Here is a 22,061-nt window from a genome sequence, read left to right as displayed (position 1 = left end):
GAGCCACCCAGGGATCCCCCCTCCCTCCCCCTTTTTTTTTGTAGACTCCATGCCCAGTGTGGAGCCCAACACAGGGCTCAAACTCATGACCCTGAGATCAAGACCTGAGCTGAGATCGAGTCAGCCACTTAACCAATTAAGCCATCCAGGTACCCCATTATGAGGGGAAATTTTTTCTTCATAGATGAATATATTTTTAATTCATGAAAAACTTTTAAACTCTTAGAATCTTTAAAATGTATTGTGTCTGACACAGTCTTTTAATTTTTTCCCTTATTTTTTGCTTTTTTTAAATTAAATTTTTTTTTTTTTCAGAGAGAGAGAGTGCACAAGCAGTGTGGGAAGGAGCAGAGGGAGAGGGAGAGAGAGAGATTCTTAATCAGGCTTATGCTTAGCATGGATCATGACATGGGGGCTTGGTATCATGACCTGAACCGGAACAAAGAGTCAGCCGCTCAACTGACAGAGCCACCCAGGTGCCCCTCTCTCTGTCTTTTCCATCTCTGTCTTTTTGTTCTATGTTAGGAAGACTTAATTCAATTTTGATTTTCAACCATCTCTCAGTTTTCATTTTAGCAATAATATTTGAGAAATTTTAATACATGTATATGTAAATATATCAAACAAAAAAAGCACAAATCACAAGTGTACAAATGGATGGATTATCACAGCCAGACAACACTACCAAGTCAAGAAATAGATTCTTACCAGCAAGTAGTCGGCTCCCTGTGCTCTTCCCAATCACTACTCACCCCTTATCCCCAGAGATGACCCGTTCTTCTAACACTGTCAATTAGTTCCTTTTGTTTTTGAAAACTTATATACACGGAGCAAGTCATTTATCCTCTTGAGGTTCCAGTGCCCTCAGCTGTAAACTGAGAATGAGAGACAACTGAAAGAATGTGCTAGATTATAGATGCCTAGTATGTGTTTGTTAAATCTGTAAGACCAGTTGTGCCCCAAGCCATTCTCACATATTTATCTTACCTCTGGTGGAATTATGGCATAAACAGGTAATATAGTCACTTAACCAGACAACTTATGGTTCTGAGATCTGATGTCAGGCAGACTGGGAGGTGGAAAGCCACTAGATAGGAAGGGGGACATTTTCTCCAGACACCGCAAGTGACAAAGAATTAGAATTCCTGTCATTCCACATCCCTGCCAACATCTGGTGTCATAGATACCCTGGAGTTTGGCCCTCCTCATGGTTGTGTGGTAGCATCTCATTTCATTTATTTTGCATTTCCCTAATGATGTAGGATGTGGAACATCTTTGCATATGTTTATTTGCCATGGATATGTCATCTATGGTGAGGTGTCTGGTAGGGTCTTTGACATATTTTTTAATCAGGTTGTTTGTTTTCTTGTTCCTCAGTTTTAAGAGTTCTTTGCCTATTTTGGGTCATAGTCCCTTATCAGATGCATCCTTTGCAAGTATTTTCTCCCAACTTGTTGCTTGTCTTCTCATTCCATTCACATTATCCTTTGCTGAGCAGAAGCTTTCAATTTTAATGAAGTCCAGCTAATCAATGGTTTCTTTCATGGATCGTGGCCTTGGTGTTGTATCTAAAAATGTATCACCAGACCCAAGGTTTTCTTCTGTTATCTTCTAGGAGTTTAGGATACATATACCTTTAATCTAACCTGTGGCTGTTGCTCCATCCAATTGGTTTCCGACAATGCCCTTGGCATATTGTCCTCTTCTGATCTTGGCAATGTTAACATTATGCAACCTTCTCTCTCTTATCTTGCTTAGAAGGTAATTTCAGTCCCGCATTTAAAACCTCCCAGTACTTATGTCCGCCAGATTACTTCCCCTCTCTTTACAAGTCTTATCAAATTCAGTTGAGACTTACACTTCTGTAACCAAGATTTGTTTGATTCTACATGGGCTTAGAAGCCGATGTCTTCTCTCCGAAGTGGAATTACATTTACCAAGCTCACGGGACTGATGTGAAAAGTCAGAACGTCAATGTATTCACTGATAACGAGAAATATAATTGCCCAGCAGACTGGAATATTCTCATCAGCATGACCAGCACATTCTCTCCTAAAGACAGATCTAAGTGAAAAGCCAAATTATACAAAGAAGGTGGCTTGGTGAGCATTTGATCATTCAGCTCTATTAATGAAGAGCCTACTGCATGTTAAACATTGTGCTGGACACTAGGTGGAGAATAGTGAATAAGAGAGGTAGGGCTCTGTGCTCACAGATCCTAAGGTGCTGAGAGAAGACAGGCCCTGAATAGTAATGAGGCTTTTGGGTAAAAACGACTGTACACCTTAGCTTCTGCTTTCTCCTTGAATCTACTAAAATAACAGTACAGGGATTTTTTTTTTTAAAGGCAATACACAAAGACAGAGGTCGGCAAGCTATTGCCCACAGGCCAAATCTAGCCTGCTGCCTATTTAGGTACAGTCTGTACAAAGAATAGTTTTATATTTGCAAATGGTTAGAAAAAAATCAAAACAAGAATAACATTTTGTGACACGTGAAAATGATATGAAAGTCAGATTTCAGTGTTCATAAATAAAGTTTTGTGGGAATGCAGCCATGTGTTCCAATGCATGTTCCATGTATTGTCTACGGCTGCTCCTCATGCTACAATGACATAGTTAAGTAGGTGCGAAGGAGACCATATGGCGTGCAAAGCCAAAAATATTTACTATCTGGCCCTTTTCAGAAAAAAAAAAAAAAAAAAAAAAAAAAAGCCAACCCTAGCTCTAGAGCAGCACTGTTCAATGGAACTTTCTGCAATGACAAGAAATGTCATACACTGTCCAATACAGTAGCTGGCCACTCACTCCATGTGAGCACTTGAAAGATGGCTAGTTCAACTAAGGACCTGAACATTTATTTTATTTATTTTAGTGAATTTAAATTTAACTAGCTGCACGTGGCAAAAGCTGCTATATTGGTCGGCATAGCGGTCGACTATAACAGGAGGGTATCTGGGTTGGGAAACACCACGTGTCGTGGAAGACAGGGCATCATTCTAAAAGCAGAGGGATTAAGTAAAAGTTCACATATGGAGGGTTGACATGCCCCACCCAATCTTCTCCTTACAGGCTTCTTTCTTGACCTAGATTCCAGAAGGCTGGCAAGGAGAATTATGCTCTCCTAAAAAGGAACTAGAAGAACTGTCTCTGGGGAATTTGACCAGCTCAGGAGGAAGAACCAAAAGATACATTGGGGGCTTTCTAATAGTCTTACCAAAGCTGGCAGTGAATAAGCCCTCCTGCCAATCCCATAGCATCCAATAAACTTTAGTCTAGGTCCCACGCATCCATATGAGCAGACAGCCAAGGACCCTCGTACATTTGAGGAAAAATGTAAATGAGAGACCAAACAAACAGATGAACAGATCTAAGGAAAGATCTATGGGAACACATATTCTATTAAGTTTGGAGGTCTATGATGCTGGAGGAGAGAAATGGTCCTTATTTTCACCAAGCTCAATTTCTTTTCTTTCTTTCTTTTTAAAGATTCTATTTTTTTTTTTTTTTTTAGAGAGAGAGAGAGAGAGAGAGAGAGAGAGATGGGGAATGGGAGAAATAGGCTCCCTGCTCAGCAGGGAGCCTGATGGGGGGCTCGATCCCAAGACCCCAGGATAGTGACCCAAGCTGAAGGCAGATACTTAACCAACTGAGCCACTCACCAAGCTCAATTTCAATGCAGCATTTTCTTCACTAATGTACATAAGCAACAAACTATAATAGTACCAGCACTTCCAGTGACTTCATCACCCATAGAAACCTGATATTTTCCTATCATAATACTATCGTTGAAGTCATTTCAAAGTATCATTTATGCTCATCACGACTTTGAATTGATGGTAGTTATTAGACACACTGCTAAATCTTCTAATATAGAAGCACATATGTTACTATATGACAGATTTGTTTTTTAAATATTTTGATAACTGCCTTTTGATATAAATGATTTCCTTTGTAATCCTATGCATGGAAGCTTATTCATTTAAAAATATTATGCTGAAAAAAGGCCCACAGCCTTCACAAGACTGCAGGGGGTCCAGGGCACAAGAGGGGTTAAGAACGCTTGTAGTAATGTTCTCTTTAGGGCCATAAATTGGGGGATAGAGACGATAATCATCGAGCACTATGTGTCAGATTTTAAACCTCATAATTCTTTTTTTAAAAAAGGATTTTATTTATTTATTTATTTATGTATTTATGTATTTATTTATTTATTTATTCATGAGAGACACAGAGAGAGAGAGAGAGAGAGAGGCAGAGACACAGGCAGAAGGAGAAGCAGGCTCCATGCAGGGAGCCCGATGTGGGACTTGATCCCAGGACTCCAGCATCACGCCCTGGGCCAAAGGCAGGCGTTAAACCACTGAGCCACCCAAGGATTCCCATAAACCTCATAATTCTAAGAGTAATTATTATTATTATTATCTCGATATCTTTCGTTAGTACTTTAACATGCTCATTTTGTCATTCATTGGGATATTTGGAGGGAGGAGAGATGAATAGAGGGACTTAATCAGCCCTCTTGACCCAAAAGTTCAGTTTCCTTTGTAAGAATAGGTACATGCACATCATAAGCAAGTTAGAAAAGTGCAAAGAGGAGAACAAAAATCACCTCCAATCCCACTACCTACTTGATGAATGAACATTTGTTCTAGACAGAGGAGTGTGCATACACATGTAAACATACATACATACCCACACAAACACATAAAAACCAAAATATGTAGAATTAGACCTATGTAATATTTAACAAACACAGGATCAAAGTACACATTTATCATTATTTTATTTTTTTACTACACATTTGTTATCATTGTGTTTCTCCCCCTGCGTTTATCTTCTACAGCAATAACAAGAACTGAGATAGGTCATTATTTTCACCATCCACACAAGGAAACTGAGACTCAGATCATTGGAGTCTTGTCCATGGTCACACATGGTGAGAAAGGAGGAAATCTCTTGGTCATCCTAGAAAGACTTACTCTTTAAGGACCTCCTGTCTGTGAGGGGGGAGGCCCTGGAGGTGAGCTGGACTGAGAGAGCTTCATCCCCTCGGCTGCATTGACCTGAAAACTTGTGACCCGAAATCTTAGTGATTTCCGGGGGATTCTAGCTCAGGTGGAGGTGACCCATATGCCAAGTCCCAACAGAGATCTGCTGAGAAGCTTCCGTTTACTGTCACAATTGGAGGCAAGAATCTGGCACATCCTGGATTCCTTTCTTTATTTCCATTCTGATTCCTTGGGGAAGCAAACAGGGACAATTCTTCTCATTAACCCCAACTGCAACAAGTCACTACTGGATGTCTTCATGGGCATAGTGTGCTGCAATGGGCAGATGGAAGGCAATGCACACAAAGGCTAACCTCTTCATCCTGTCTGGATCCCAGGAACTGGAGGAAGATAAGAGAAAGTGGACTTCCTGAGGTTGGTCCTGGGGATATTTAATCTGCAGGATCCCAAAGCTTGGATGGGCTATACCAGAATCACCTAAAGAGCTTGTTGAAAGTAGTGATACCAGGGTTCTGATCCCAGAGTAGTGGATGTCAACCTTGGTTATGCATTAGAATCAGCAGGGAAGCCTTTAAAACACAAATTGATGGGGCACCTGGGCGGTTAAGCATCTGTCTTAGGCTCAGGTCATGATCTCAGGGTCCTGGGATGGAGCCCTGCTTTGGGCTCCCTGCTCAATGGGAAGCCTGCTTCTCCCTCTTCCTCTGCTCCTCCTCTCAGCTTGTGCACTCTCTCTCTCTCTCTCAAATAAATAAATCTTTACAAAAGAAATGGCAGAGTAGGGATGTTATGAACTGAATGTTTGTGTCTTCTCAAAACTTTATGTGTGGGAACCTTACCCATCCCCCAGCAAAGTGATGGTAGTGGGAGATAGAGCCTTTGGGAGGATTAGATAAGGTCATGAGGGTGGAGCCCTTTAATGGGGTCAGCACCCTTACGAGGGTCACCAGAGAGGTGTGCTTTCTCTCTCTGCTCTCTGCCATGTGAGGATAGGACAAAAAGCTGGCAGTCTGCGGCCTAGAAAGGGGCCCCTGCCAGAACCTGACTGTGCTGACTTAGACTTCTACCGCCCCCCCCGCCCAGGACCATAAGAAACCAATTCCTGTTGTTCAGGAGCCACCCAGTTTGTGATGTTTCTGTTAGAGCCGTCCAAGCTGCTGCTAAGACAAGGCACTCTGAGCTCCTCCATGAAAACATTGGAAACACAAGCAGAAACTGTCAGAACTAACTTTGTCAGAACTCTGGAAAACCGTCAAGGTTTGGAGCAATCCATTGAATGCTGAATGAAGGAAAAAACAACTTAAAAAATGGCTCAGTTCAAGCAGGGGTACCATCTAAGGCAGAGTTGTAAGCTGCCTGGCTAAGTGCTGGAGGAGCACCCCAGCACAGAGCCAGTTTGCAGATACCAGGCAGGGTGTGTGTGTGTGTGTGTGTGTGTGTGTGTGTGTGAGTGAGTACTTAAAGTATAGTTGACACATAACATTATATTAACTTCAGCTGTACAACACAGTGATTCAACCTTTGCTCATGAGTATAGCCACCATCTGTCCCCAACACAACACTATCACAACACCATAGACTATATTCTCCATGCTATGCCTTTCATCCTCGTGACTTATTCATCCCGTCACTGGAAGCCTGTGTGTTCCATTCCCCTTCACCCATTGTGCCCTCTCCCCATCCCTCTCCCCTCTGGTGACCAAGTCTGAGACGTGGTCTGTTTCGTTTTTAGATCCTGGTGTTCGAGGACATCTCTGTTGAAACACAGTGGAACGGGAGCTAAAGGCTCAGAGACTTCAGTGAGTACGTGGGGGTTTGTTTTCATTTGTGACAGCAGCGATAGAAAGGTAACACAGTGTACTGGTCATTGCTAGCTCTGGCTGTTGGGGGATGGACTTCAGCTTTATGTCACACGTGGTTAGTGTGCTCAATGAACACTCATCACAATAAAAATAATGAAGACCATAATTCACCAGAAGTGGTATATAAGGATGTCCGTTCCTTTTCTGCTTAACTTATGGCATTGGAAGCATCTGAAAGCACTTTATTCGGTAAAAAAAAAAAAAAAAAAAAAAAAAGGATTCTGAACCAGCTACTTTGTTCTACTACTCAGGCCTAATTCTACATTTGGTGAAAATTATAATTTTTTTAACAGGGGGAGCAGTTGTGAAATGGAACATACCCCAGGTCAGAAGTCGGAGAATTGGGCCCTGGTCTGAGCTCTGCCTCTGTCTGGCTGTGTGACTTAGGTCATCTTGCTTCCCCTATCTGGGTTTCATCTTTGCCACTTAGAAAATGAGAGTTACACCAATAGTAACTCTCATTTGTCAGATGCCCAGGATGTACAATTTATACATGAGGTCTTGTTCGAGCAGCACAAAAACTGTGTAAGGTATCTTCCCCATTTTATAGTTGAGAAAATTGAGAGGCCCAAAGAGGTTAAGTGACTTGCCCAAGGTCACAGAGTTATATCTAGCAGGACTGAGATTTAAAACCAGGACATTTTAGCTCTTTTTGATAAGCCCCTCTACCTTTTCCATGTTTCAGATGTCAACACTGTCTTTACAGAACATATTTATGCAGCGCTTGGTTTTCTCTGTATGTCATAGTGAGGATGGCTCTCTCTAGTTTTCCACTTGAAGGCTCTGGAATTGGGTCCACCTCTTGTGTTTCTGAGAACCACTGACTCAGCCTCTCAGAGACCTCCCATAGACATCCATTCCCCATTTCACCTTCTGTGAAAGACACTCCCAGTTGCTGAACCAATGTCTGGTCTTTACTTTTTACTTAGTAACAGAATCCTAACTTTGAATAAAATGTTCCCAGTCAAAAATACCTGCCCATACCCCCTTGCAGCTAAGGGTGGTCCCCTGACCCAGTTCTGACCAATGAGATGTAAGTGGACATTTGGATGGGACTTCTTAGGAATCTATGATCTTCTTCATTCTAAAGGAATGAGGGAAGTTTGTTCCTCAATCTTATTGCCTGGAATGGAGGTGAGGTTTCTGGAAGTGGAGCAGCCATCTTGTGACTATTAGGGTGAGAGCTGCCTGCTAAAGATAGCAAAGCAGGAAGGCAGAAGCTTCAGTCCTTAGTGATTTCTTTGTAATCGGTCCTCTGTACCAGTCTGGATTGCCTACCTCCAGACTTCTTGCTACGTGAGAAACAAAGCTTTATTTGGTTGGATTTCTGTTCTGTCAACTTCATGCAATCCTAACTGACAGGTTCTCCAAGAAAAGTCTCTCCCCTGCCCTGTAGTCCTGACATGTGGCCTTCCTAAGCACCTGTGGTGACTCAAAAATAGACCTGGGGAAGGAGAAATTGGCCATGGCTGTGATTCTGAACTTGCTGAGCCATCACCTGTTCAGTCCATGCTCTGAAGAAAAGTCTGTTAATTACACTCTCCTTGGCCAGCCAGAGCACAGGAGGCTGTGTCTGTGTATTCTCAGGAAGCTCAAATATAGCTCAGGCTCCTTCACTTCTTCTGCTGAGTATGCAGCATCTGCATGTCTGGCAGCCCCAGTGAAGAATGGGGAAGCTTTTCCCAGGAGGTTAGAGTCTAAAGAAGGTGCTGGAAAACAGGAATGTTAGCAAGATCTTCCCTCCTGTCTCCTATAAGGTGAGTATTATACCTCCTAGTTAGCAGACGCCAAAATTTGCTTGAGGTCCAAACAGGCTCAAAGGGTGAAGGGACCACGTGTCAGTCTGCTCATTTGGTTGCATGCAACAGAAAAGGACTCTGTTTAGCTGGAGAAAAAAAATAGTTTTGGGGAAGAATATGGGATGGCTCACAGAATTTCAGGCAGCTTGAACACAAAGGGAATGTAGTTTCAGGAGGTCTGGATAGCAGAGACCAGTACTGGAATGGCATAACTTGAGTCATGGACCCACTCCACTGTTAAGGAGGGCAGGGTGCCTTGATTGACCTCTCTAGATGGTATTGGAAAAGTGGTTTTCCTGAAACAACTTGAGAGTTCGAGTACCAGAAGAATGGCAAGAGGATGTTGGGAGGCCAAAAAAAAAAAAAAAAAAGTTCACTGCAGGTAGTATAGAATTGGTCAAGAAGGATGGATTTGGGGAGCTGGCTGACCTTAGTTTAAATCTTAGCTCTACCCTTTGGTCAAACCAATTCACCTCTTAAGCCTCCATTTCCTCATCTGTGTGTGATGAGAATGAGACATGTTTAATCTACTAGAATATAAGCTCTTGAAGGTGAGGACTTTTGTCCCCCTCCCCCTTCCAAATGCTCTGTCCCCAGTACCTAGCTGTGTGCATGGCTTGTAGCTGATGCTAAAAACGTATTTATTGAATGAGCAAATGAACTCTACATTTGTCCCAGAATACCTCCTTTGTATGGAGACACTTTGTTGAAACTATAACGTGATAGGTGCTTAGAGTAGAAAGTGAGCACCCCCTCCTGCCTCACTGCCTCCCTCCGGGGAGGGAGGAGAAGGAAGAAATGTAGGCAGACACTGAGATAGATAAAAGGACGTCCACTCCGCAGACTCTTCCCCTGACACACTCCCCACCAGCACGCTGACCTGCTTACTACATCAGTCACTCTGCCCTCATCCTCACAAGCCAGGCTCTTTGGCAGAAAACAACAATCCCATGTCGAGTGCAGAATGGATTCATTCTAGCAATCTCCAGGACTTCCTGGTATAATGGCGTGTTAAACTCTGCTGATAGGTTTGATGGGGTAAGAAGTCTGCAGTCACCACGCCCCTACATTGTACAGTGAACCATGATATAGAGGGGCAAACAGAATAAATCACAGCCCTGGAGAACGTGTGCATTCTCCAAAAAAACAAGACAAAACAAAGCACACACACAGCAGGACATCACTGGTGAAATGAATGCATTTCAACCTTCTCAGTCATGTTTTCATTCACCAGTCTCGACAAGATGAAATTCTGAGTAGTTTTGTTCCCCAGGGCCACTGTAGAAATACAAAGCATAAGAAGAAAGAGACAAGCTTTGAAGAAATAGGGATTTTGGTATCCTTGGTCCCTCCAATTTAACCAATTTGCCATATTCATTGTCGCCCTCAGGAGCTTGGCCATTCATGCCTGCAATTATCACCACTGCTGCTACTACCACCGCCATCCCCACCAAGCTACCAGTTACCATCAACACCACCATTTACCATCACTGGTGTTTTTAAAAGATTTATTTATTTGAGAGAGAGAGAAAGAGAGCAAGTGGTGGTGGTAGGGGGGAGGCAGAGAGAGAGGGAGAGAAGCAGACTCCCTGCTGAGTGCAAAGCCCGATGTAGGGTTTAATCCCATGACCCTGAGATCATCACCTGAGCCAAAGCTAAAAGTCAGACACCCGAGCGACTGAGCCCCCCAGGTGCCCTTACTATTGTTCTTATACCACCACCACCATCATTACTGCTATCGCCACCATGCCATCAACTGCCATCAATACTGCCACCACCAACCCTATCCAAGCCTAGTGTTGCCAGCAGCAGCAGCAGCAGCAGCAGCACATCTACCACTTCTAGTATTTCCATCTCCCTCATCTTCACCATAAAAATTATCAGCAGCATGGTTATCACTACATAGTAAATGACACCGGGGCACCACCCAGATGCCCTTTACCAGGCGGGTGCACTCATCTCCCAGCTGCTGTGAGAGCTGGTTGCTCACAGATCATGGCTATTCTCTTCTGAGAATACCCCTCTGCCAGTGGAATTGCCTTGCTTAAAGGTAGCCCGTACCCGATGACTGACTAACTGAACATATAAGTCCCCTGTCTTCTTGCTGCAGGCTGGGATAACTTGATGGCAGTGTTCATGTCCTCAGGCTGTCTTTGAAATTAGACAGAGGCAAGACTTGAGCCGAACCCACATTTTTTGCCTATCTTTCTCCTTTGTCCTATTCTGCTTCCCTCAGCCCCTCAAAGGCTTCACCCAAGAGATCCCTCAATAAATCACTTGAACAAGAACTCCATTTCAGACCTTGCTTCCAGGGCACCCAGCTTAAGACACCTACCACCCCTTTAATCACTATTCTAGTAGACTTCTTTTGGAATGGTTTCCCTGCCCATATTCTCTTTTTGGAGAAATTCCACCTTGCACAGGCAGTGGTGTGCTGGGCCTGGCCAGCTCTAGCTCATGAGGGTCAATTGCACACATATTCCTCAACTCTGTATTGAATGACATCACATTGATAGCTTGGAATCAGACATGGCAGGAGAATTTACACCATGGAAATTGGGGGAAAAAAGCCACATTTTTTGTTATTGTTTAATTTGGACTGCTAGTTGTGAAATATTTACTGGCAAACCACCGGACATATGTCAACCACACAATTCCAAACCTTTGTTGGAATGCCAGGTCTGAATTATTACTTAGGGGGCTGAGGTAGACTCCTCCCCCAAGGGGACTTATCCATAGGCTTCCAGGGACATATGAATAATGTGGTGAGAAAAAAATGGCTTAGGTCTGCAGGTGTCTCATGGAATTGGGAAATCAATAAGTTGTGGCCAGTTGGCAAGGAGGATTGAATAATGCTAATAATCATAGCTGCCATTTATTGAATGCTAAGTTAAATTTGTGTTGTGTTAGGCACTTTGCATTCATTATCTTGTTTAAGCCTTATAACTCCCCTTGCAGGAATACTATCACTCCATTTTATCAGATTGAACACATTCAAAGAGGTAAAGTCCTTGCTTAAGACCACATAGCTTGTTGATGCAAGAACTGGGATTTGACCCTCAGTCTTTCTGATTTTAGAGCCTGAAACAGACCTGGGGGCCCAGGTAGGCAGAAGCCACAGGCACAGTGATGTTAAGAGTGAACAGAAACTAGAATAAGGCAAATGTTCTCATTAGGATACTTTGGTTTCAAGTTGCAAAAACTAAACTTAAATAAGCTTCAATAAAAAAAAAATTCTTTGTGGCTCAAATCTATCCTTAGCAGAGACGAAATTAGGGCTGGCTTTAGGGCAGACTGGAAGAGGAGTCTGGAATCTCAAACCAAGCAATCAATTAAGTATAGGCCTCTGGCCTTATGCTTTCACACACACCATTGAGATAGCTTCTAACTTCCTTACATTAGATGCTAGTTGCATTCTCTCTCCCTCTTCCCCCTTTCTTTCCCTTTCCCCCTCTCTTCTTTGTTTCTCTTGGGTGGATGCATCCAAGGAGATCTAGATTCAAATACTAGCTTTCCCGTACCCACCCAATACATTGCCTGAGAGATATTTGATGGTTCACTGGTAGTGTGGCTTTGGGCAAGTCGCTTTATTTCTCTGAATCTGAATTTACCCATCTATGACTTGGAGGTCATCATTATGCTTAGCTAGCAGCATTGTGAAGATGAAATGAATAAAGTGAAGCACCTAGACCAGAGATGGTGTATAGTCAGTGTGAGTTCGAATATCCACTCAATTTTCCAGCAGAATCAGCTCTTCTCTTAGGTCATTTCTGACTAGGCTAGTAGGGTGGCCTCCACTCTTACCCAGGGATACAAGGGGAAGGGAAATATATCATATTAAAAATATCCAGATGAGGCCCTAATTCTCTGTTCTGCTAGCAGTTACATAAATTCCAAAGTCATCTCTATCTTTCCCTGCCACCCTGGCTAGCCTCCAGACCAATTAAACATTGATGGTGTAGCTATACTTATCTCCAATTCCCTCTTCCACCCAAGGCTTGGACATCAATTCTCTCTTTCAAATAAAAAATTTAACCCTCACATTTTTGGAGTTCTTCGGTTTATGAGCACTTCCAGATTCACTGGTTTCACATACTTATTATAGCAGGTAAGGCCATATGGAAAAGTACAAAGAAGAAAGTAAGAAAGTCAAGTGGTCAAGGTCAATATCATGAATGGTAAGTCATGTTGATATGCCCCTGCTGTGATGTGATCAGAAGACTACATCACTGCTCCCCTCCCCAATCTATAACCTCAGTCTAATCATAAGAAAACACAAGTCTAGCCAAAATTGAGGATATTCTACAAAATATCTGACCACTACTCTTTGAAAGTGTCGAGACTATGAAAGACAAGGAAAGACAGAGAAACTGTCATAGGCCGGAGGAGCCTGAGGAGACATGACATCTGAATGCAGCATGGTATCCTGATTTGGAAACTGCAACAGAAAAAGGACATCAGTGGAAAAATTGGACAATCTTAATGAAGTCTGTAGTGTAGTTAATCACATCATACATATCATCAAGTTAATTTAATTTTGATAAATGCACCAAGCTTATGTAAGGATGTTAACATTAGAACAAGTTGAGTGAAGAATAAAGGAGATGGGACTTTCTGCACTGTCTTTGCAACTCTTCTGCAAATCTATAATCATTTCAAATTTAAAAGTCTAAAAGCAAAAACAAAAAGCCTCAAATCTGCATAATTCACATGAGATACATGTCATGCCAACCATCTTTCAATGCATGTACACAGATAATCAAAAATAATTTAACCAAAACGGTTTCATATTATAACACTTTTCTTCAATTATGAAAGATATTTTAAATATCTTTCATCATTTCCATCACTTATTTGACTGAGACTTAACAGAATTTTTGTAAATGAAAAGATGAAAGAAGACTATCTGAACTTTAGATAGCTCTTTTTCTCCCAAAAGTGGTATTGGCTCATCAAAGATCCCTCCGGAAAACATCAGGAGGTTGTAGCCATCCTTGTTTTTAGCTAAATATTTCAATCTCAGGTGGCGACTACCTGCAGTGAATCATTAGCACTGTTATGCTTCCCCTCCACACCATCTCTTCTTCCCAAACTTCCCATTTTGCATTAGTTATATTATTATGTTTACACTGTTGGGTGAAGCAGTTGAAGATCACTTTTAGCCATCGATTACAGAAAACTGGACAGTAGCTTAAACAAACACGTAGTGAAGAGTTAGACAGTTGCTGCCTCTGGTTCAGGGCCTCAAGGATGTCAGTACTGGGGTGGGGTGTCTTTGCAAGTCTCCTGGGGTTTCCCTCATGATTACAAAACAGCTGCTACAGCGCCAGTCACCATGCCCTTATTCCACTAAAAGAGGAGAAAATGAGTCTATCAAGAAAGCATTCCACAAATCCCTAGTCTGTATCTCATTTGCCATTACTATATTCTATGCTGCCCCTGGCTGCAAAAGAGGCTAGGTAATGTGGAATGTTCTTATTAAAGACATTTGATGGACCTAATAAAATTGGTATCTCTTAGCAAAGAAGGAAGAGCTGCTAATTCTTAGTTATTTTTTTCTTGTTCTATATTTAAGCATATTTAATATTTACCAGTAATCGTATATACCAAAGCTTCTTTATACCTAAAGTCTTTATTTTGATCCACTTCGTTGGCAGGATTTCATTGTCAGGATGAGCTGAGGCTCAGGAAGCAGCCACAAAAACTTGCCTTGCACACTCTCATTTCTCCACTGCCCTGGAATCAGACTCTAAATGGAAAGAGAGAGCCAAGGGGGCCCAAACCCAGCTCCCTGATCCAGGCAGAAGCTGTCCCTTTAAAAGAGAGAGGAGGCAGACATAGCTTACTGCTGCCAGAAAAGGCTTCTGATTGACAGCCAGCATGCTCCCTGGAGGTCTGATGTCATCGCCTGTGAGCAACAAGGCATCTGACTGGCAGCAGAATGAGAAGCCCAGGACCTGTTGCTGTGACTGGAATGGCCCTGTGAAGCACCACCCCAGCAGGCTTTTAAAGTTGCTGGAATTTATCTTAAGAGCATTGCTTTGAGTCCATCCCAGGCTCCTCAGAGCCTCTCTCTCAGCTTTACTTATCAAGCAGGGCTGGGCACTGGGCTTCTCTCCTCCTTTCTCTCTGTCCTTGGAACTGTGGGGTCCTGTCTGTAAGACCAGACTCCAATTCTGGGACTGGAGTTTCCAGAACTGCTCAGTCTATCCCCATTGTGCCAGGTGTGGATCACAACTGGCTCTCAAGTGCATTTTCTCCTCCCTTCATCCCTTCTGATGATAAACTTGACATTATTATTTTTTCTAATTATGAAGCTAATACAGATATTGTAAAAAAAAAAGAAAGGAAGGAAGGAAGGAAGGAAGGAAGGAAGGAAGGAAGGAAGGAAAGAGGGGTGCCTTGGTGGCTCATTTGGTTGGGTGCTCAACTCTTAATTTCAGTCAGGTCATGAGATGGAGCCCTGCCTTGAGCTCTGTGCTCAGTGTGGAGTCTGCTTGAGATTCTTTCCCTCTCTTTCTGCCCCCTGCTCACGTGCTCTCTCTCTCTCAAAATAAATAAATAAAATCTTAAGAAAAGGGAAGACAGTACCAGTTGACTCTTGAACATTGATAAGCCCTGAGAAGTTGAAAATCATGTATAACTTTGGACTTTGCCAAAACTTAACTACTAATAGCCTAACTGTTGACAAGAAGCCTTATTGATAACAGAAATGGTTAATCAACACATATTTTGCATGTTATATATATTATATGCTGTATTCTTACAATGAAGTGAGTCATAGAAAAGAAAGTGTTAAGAAAATCATAAAAAAGAGAAAATATGGGACGCCAGGGTGGCTCAGTGGGTTAAGCGCCTGCCTTTGGCTCAGGTCATGATTCCAGACCCACATCAGGCTCCCTGCTCCCTGCTCAGCAAGGAGCCTGCTTCTCCCTCTTCCTCTACCACTCCCCTGGATTGTGCTCTTTCACTCTCTCTGTGTCAAGAAATAAATAAAATCTTAAAAAAAATTTTTTTAAAGAGAAAATACACTCATAGTACTAGACTGTCTTTACTGAAAAAAATCTGTGTATAAGTGGACCTGTGCACTGAACAAACCTGTGTTGTTAAAGGGTCAACTGCACAGAATAGTATAAAGAATAAAATGAAAATTATATTTAGCAAAAATCACTACTAACTTTCTTCTGTTCCTTTCATACAGGACGTTTTCTATGCATTTATGTATTTTTTCCTTTTTAGCAAAACAGAACTTACATAAACTTATATAAGGCACACATATGTTAATTACACAATGGGATTGATTTTTATGTATGTACACATAGTATGACCCCAACCCAGACCAAGATCTAGAACATTTCCAGCACCCTAGCAGGCCTCCCAGTTGACAACCTCCTCTCCGGATCTTGATCACCACATTCTAGTCTTTTCCTACTTTTGAACTTCATAAAAGTGGCATATGTGCCTTTTAAAAGTTAAAATAGCTGTTTTACATATTTTTTCAACGAAAAAATGAATATTTCCCTATCATAATTTTTTCAAAACTTTTTTTAAATGACTGTGTATTTTATCATGTGATTCTACATGATTTATTTAACTATCCTTCCATTTTTGCACAATTAAATTGCTGAATTTTTGCTACTCTAAACAGTACTATGCAGTACATCATTTTATACAGGCTTTTGGGGGGTAGGATAGTGAGGTAGTTCAGAACATGGGTTTTGGAGTTAAAGAGATTGGGGATTGAGCCCCAGCCTATCACTTGGTCGACAGGCTTGAATTTGTGAAATTTACAACACCTTGTTGAGTCTCAGTTTCCCCATCAATCTCATTGGATGTTGCTGCAAGGCCTAATTGAGGTAAGCGTAAAGAGCTTAGCATATTGCGTGGCGCAGAGTGAACACCCAGTAAATGTTAAGCTGCTATTATTCATCTTTGTGTTCACTTCTAATTATTTCCTTAGGAAAAATTCCTAGAAGTAGAATTGTTGGATCAAAGAGTGCTTGTCTTTAGGGTTTTTAATACAGTCTGCCAAATTGCCCTCCAGATAAGCTGTGCCAATTCACAGAACTACCAGCTGTGTGTGAGAGCGCCCTTCCACCAATCTCTCTCAACAATGAGTATCATCCTAAAGAAGAGAGGAGGCAAGCAAGAAAGAACAAAGAGAAGGAAAAAGAGAAAAAGAAACCCTGCCAATCAGATAGGAGGGAAAAACCCCTTATTGTTGTTTTGCTTTCTAGTGAGATTGACTGTTTTCTTATATTGGCCATTTGTTTATCTTCATTTGAAGATTTGCCTGGTAAGGTCTTTTGCTATTTTTTTTTTCTGTTGGAACATGTACTGATGTTTCCATAATTGGACTGTTACCCAGTTCAAGAAGTCCTGTTCTCCCTTGTATAGGCTGCAGTTTCTGTGATAGGGCTTTGGCTTTGGTCCTCATTCCCAAGTTCTCACCTTGGTGGTCTACCTGATTTCCTGGCTCCTCTAGGTTTGGGCTTCTGCTTCATTCTTGCTAGGATCTCTTGCTGTCTCACTGTCCCATATCTTGCCAGCCTGAGGTGCATAGTGCCCAGAGCAGCTAATATCCAGTGTCTCTTTTTCCCTTTATTTATTTTTTTTAGATTTTATTTATTCTTGAGAGACATAGAGAGAAAGAGAGAGAGAGAAAGAGAGAGAGAGAGGCAGAGACACAGGCAGAGGGAGAAGCAGGCTCCATGTAGGGAGCCCGATTTGGGACTTGATCCTGGGACTCCAGGATCACACCCTGGGCTGAAGGTGGCGCTATACCACTGGGCCACCAGGGCTGCCCTCTTTTTTCCTTTAAATGCATATTTGCTCAACATATGTTTAGAAGAGAGACTGAGTGAAGCATGAGAAAAGAACTGGGAAGGAAGAATCCTTGTGGCCACAAGCAATTCAGCTCTGGCCCCAAACTTGCATAACTGCCTTAATGAGATTAGCACCCTGCAGCTCAGCAGACCCATCTTCCTCAGAAGGCAGTTTAACAGTGGAAATCATTCTTTTCCCTCCTGAGGTACCTAAGCAGTTTATTTATTTATTTTTAAAATTTTTTTATTTATTTATGATAGTCACACACACACACACAGAGAGAGAGAGAGAGAGAGAGGCAGAGACATAGGCAGAGGGAGAAGCAGGCTCCATGCACCGGGAGCCCGACGTGGGATTCGATCCCGGGTCTCCAGGATCGCGCCCTGGGCCAAAGGCAGGCACCAAACCGCTGCGCCACCCAGGGATCCCTTAAGTAGTTTAATTTTCCCCTTCAAACAAGTGTGGGGGGTATCCTCGAAAGGAATCCAGGTCAGTATAATTCTTTCCATCTCATTTCATACTTAAAGTTGTTTTAGAGCCTCTGAGATGCACAGCACCTTTGACAGATTAGAACTCTTGGCAACTGCCCACCTGATGATTGCGTTCCTGATTCTGTCTGGTCCTTGTAGGGGCCTGGGTTTCTAAGATATTTGGGGTCATTCCTTGCCAAAGAGGTGAAACAGGAGACAGGGTCATGAAGGGAAGTGCATAAAAACACTTGGCTGTCTTGGAAGATGATATCATTCCCATCTATTAAATTAGAGAATATTAAAAAAGAGAAGGTGAGAAAATGAATTATCTAGAAATTAACTTAAGCCAAGCCTGTCAGAGAAAGCTCACTGAAGGAGATGTTTAATTCTTGGATAAATGGATATATGTTTGTGAAAGGCAAGGCACAGCATTGTAATGGTGTCAACTCATATAATTCTAATATTTGGGGGAGAGAAATTGGATAAAACAATTCTAAAATTTTCATGGAAGAATAAGTTTCCATGAGTGGGGAATCTCATCCTACTAGATATTAAGACATATTATAAAGTCTAGTTTTTTGAAGTGTAAGCACTACAGACCAATGGAACAGAAGAGAAGAATCCAGAAAGAGACCCATGCATGTGGATATTTGGTATGTGATAGAGAGGGCAACACAGATCAGCGGGGAAAGGATGGATTATTTTAATGGTGTTAGGAAAGTGACTCCACTGCATGGAACAATAAAATAACATCCTATCTCATACTGTGTAAATACAAATTTCAGATGGTTTAAGAAGCTATAAAAATTGAAAGGGAAATCTTTATGATATTGAGTTAGGGAAGCATTTTTTAAATAAGATACAAAACCATAAAGGAAATAACTGATGGATTTACGTTCAATAAATGACATCACAAAGTTAATGAATGATTAAAAAGGCATTTGCAGCATATTTACAACTACAGATGATAAAAAATTAAAATCTCAATTATATAAGAAACTTAAATCAGCAAGAAAAAAAATCTGGCAATCCAAAAGGAAAATAGGTGAATTCACTTTCCGAAGATCTCAAGTAGTAAATGAACATATGAAGAGAAACAGATTATTAGAAATCAGAGGAAGCAAAATCAAAATAATAACATTCTGCTTTAGATTCATCAGACTGGAAAAAAATAAAAATAAAAATAAAATGCTGGCCAGGACATAGGGAGATGAGAACCTAATGCCCTAAATTAGTGTAGCCACTCTGGAGAGTAATTTCAAAGTATTTTGTGAAACTGAGTACATTTTAATCCATTATTTTTCAAATTATGGGTAATTAACAGGTTTTAAAATTAGATTGGTGAATTGTGATCAATGTTTAAAAATGGAAATTGAGTTAAATAGAATAAAACACACCAGAATGTTTTTCTTATGATATGGACAAGCACTATTTCACAGAACTTTTGTTTCATTTGTGTACATGGAGGGAGGCTTACCAGATTCTGGTGTAAAAAATGTATTTCTTACAATGGGTCATAATGAAAAGAGCTGGAAAGACATTACTAACCCTGTAACCCAGCAATCCCATTTCTGCTTAGAAACTCTAGCATAGGGACGCTGGGGTGGCTCAGTGGGTGAGCCTTTGGCTCAGGTTGTGATCCCAGGGTCCTGGGATTGAGTCCACATCAGGCTCCCCTCAGGAAGCCTGCTTCTCCCTCTGCCTATGTCTCTGCCTCTCTCTGTGTGTCTGTCATGAATAAATAAAATTTAAAAATCTTCAAAAAAAAATTCTAGCAGCGATAAAGAGACAGGTATGAAGATGTTCATCACAGTGTTGTTTATAACAGCAATGTGATGGCAACAAGTTCCATTAGTCTGAAGATGAATCTAAAAAATGAGGACTAAAATTAAACAGTTGTTCAATGAATTTGAATTATATAAGTTAACACAGATCTCAGTAAAAAACCAAAACAAAACACCGGTATTAATTGAACAGAAAAGAGGCAATAGAATGTAATACATAGGACAATAGCATCTACATGAGGTTTTATAAACACCCTTCCAAAGCAGTATCATATATTGTTTGGGGATATATAGATATATATGTATGTTTATATATATACATATATAAACAAAAGTTTTGATAGTGGATCATTGATGCTTACACATCTGGCAAGTAAGAGTGGGTGTCCGGTGGTGAGGGGGAGTGGGAGCTATGCAGTAATGGGACTGTGATGACAACAAAAATAGTCAAAAAGAGAAGAGCTAATTTGAGAGAATGGAGAATAATGTCATGTGCTTCTGGAGAGTGAAGAGTGGTCCAATATTGTTTGGGGAGATTTGTCAATACTTATTAAAAGCTTTGAAAACATGCATCTTTTTGACCAGTGGTTCTATGTCTAGAGAAGCCATTATGCATGTGTCCAGCAACTGAACTGCAAGAGTATTTCTTTGTATTTTAACATGAGAGCAAAAACATTAAATCATATGAAATGTTATTCGGTAATTTAAAAGAGTGACATAGGGGTATATTTATTGCTGTGGGAAAATGTTCATGATAGGAAGCTAAGTGGATAAAAACAGATCACAGGCCATGAAACTACTTACAGTATGAGACCATTAAAAAAGCACTTATATGAAACACGGTCAAGGGTGGGGAAAGGAAGAAAACATATCAGCTTTAAAAGTGGCTGTCTCTGGGCAGTGTGATGAAGATGATTTTCAATTTTGCCTTTATGCTTATTTTCTTGCCACAACTTCCTAAAATGTGCAAAATTATTTTTGTAATAAAATTCATTATTTTGATTTAAAAATTGAGCAGGTTATCCAGACAATTTGTCAAATGGAAGGAACTAGGTTGAGAAGAGAGATCAAGGCACAAAACTATCAGGATGGGAAAGTAGGAGACAGGCAAGAAGCTCAGAAGCAGGGAGGGCAAGGAGAAAGTCTAGAGAATAGAGCGTCTGGTGGTGTCTCACAGGAACTCTACAGCCTAGAGGCTTAGTCAGGAGGGAGTGGTCAAGGTACAGAATCTTGGCCCTGACCCAGCCTACTTCCTGCAGGCAGCTTGTGAGTCTTCAGATGCCTGGTGGCCTGGAATCCACCATATCCTTGCCTTGATCTGTTGTCATTGTCCTGTTTGTCAGACTGAATGAAAATCCCCCAAGTATGCAGCTCTGTTCACCATAGGAAACCTCAAGCCATTGTCAGCCTCAGCTGGGTGCAGCCATAATGAGACAGGGAAGGGTTCCTTGAGGGTCACATGTAATAGCCTCAAGCCAAAAGGGTGCATAAATGAGCCATCCAAATGGGCAGGACCTGGAGAAGCACTGGGCCAGAAAGAATGTCTTACTATTCTTCCTGTATTGCTGAGTATTGCAATACATGTGTTGCTGAGTATCAAATTACCATATATATCAGGGCTTAAACACACACACACACACACACACACACACGTATATTAGCTTACAATTTCTGTGGGTCAGGAGTCTGGGCAAAGCTCTGCTGGGTTTTCTGTTTCAGGGTCTCCCGGGACGTGCAGTCAAGGTGTTGACTTGGGCTGTGGTCTCATCTGCAGGCTCAACAAGAGAAGAATCCGCTGCCAAGCTCACATGGTTGTTGGCAACATTTGATTTCTCCGGGCTTTTGGACTGAGCATTTTCATCCCTAGTGGGCTGTTGGCCAGAGGCGGCCCTTCGGCCTGCCTGACATGGCCCCTTACTTCATCAAGCATGCAAATGTAGAAGGGCAAGAAAGAGAGTATGTTAGCAATGTGGATGTCACCATCAAATGTGATCTAACCATGGGCATGACATCTCATCACTTTAGTCTCCTATTACAGGTTAGAAGAAAGTCACAGTTTGCACTCACACTCAAGGATATTCATGGGTACCCAGTGCATGGGCACAGATCCAGGAGGTGAGGATCATCTTAGAGTCAGCTCACGGAAAGGGCAACCTGGAGAACAAGCTGAAACCAGAGGAGACGAGACTAAGGAACAGGATGGGGTCCCTTGGGGATAGGATGTCCAGAACCATCTCAGTTATAGCCCTGAAAGAACATCCTGGGAAACCCCTCTGTCTCAGGGAAACCAGAATGGTTGGTCTTCCTA

At 41.7% G+C, this 22,061-nt stretch overlaps 1 protein-coding gene and 1 long non-coding RNA gene across 5 annotated transcripts in view; one reads left to right on the top strand and one right to left on the bottom strand.

The window, feature by feature from the left end:
• Positions 1–22,061, bottom strand: part of LOC144298403 (uncharacterized) — a 42,919-nt gene that overhangs the window by 11,483 nt on the left and 9,375 nt on the right. The window contains exons 1-2 of one of the 4 annotated variants that reach the window (XR_013365386.1): positions 4,983–5,394; positions 709–875 (exon numbers count right to left, since the gene is read on the bottom strand). This is a non-coding gene — a long non-coding RNA (uncharacterized LOC144298403). Of the gene's footprint in view, positions 1–708; positions 876–4,982; positions 5,395–22,061 lie in introns of those variants that run through there. The other 3 variants (XR_013365385.1, XR_013365388.1, XR_013365387.1) reach the window with 3 other exon arrangements.
• RIMS4 (regulating synaptic membrane exocytosis 4) overlaps positions 5,260–22,061 on the top strand; it is an 87,884-nt gene continuing 71,082 nt past the window's right edge. The window contains exons 1-2 of the mRNA XM_077873302.1: positions 5,260–5,426; positions 6,745–6,811. The gene's annotated coding sequence lies outside the window, so the exon portion shown is untranslated. The remainder of the gene's footprint in view (positions 5,427–6,744; positions 6,812–22,061) is intronic.

The sequence above is a fragment of the Canis aureus genome, chromosome 26 (assembly GCF_053574225.1).
Source record: "Canis aureus isolate CA01 chromosome 26, VMU_Caureus_v.1.0, whole genome shotgun sequence".
In the NCBI taxonomy this organism is placed as follows: domain Eukaryota; kingdom Metazoa; phylum Chordata; class Mammalia; order Carnivora; family Canidae; genus Canis; species Canis aureus.
The sequence above is the reverse complement of the archived record's forward strand: the minus strand, read 5'-3'. Positions and strand labels throughout refer to the sequence as shown.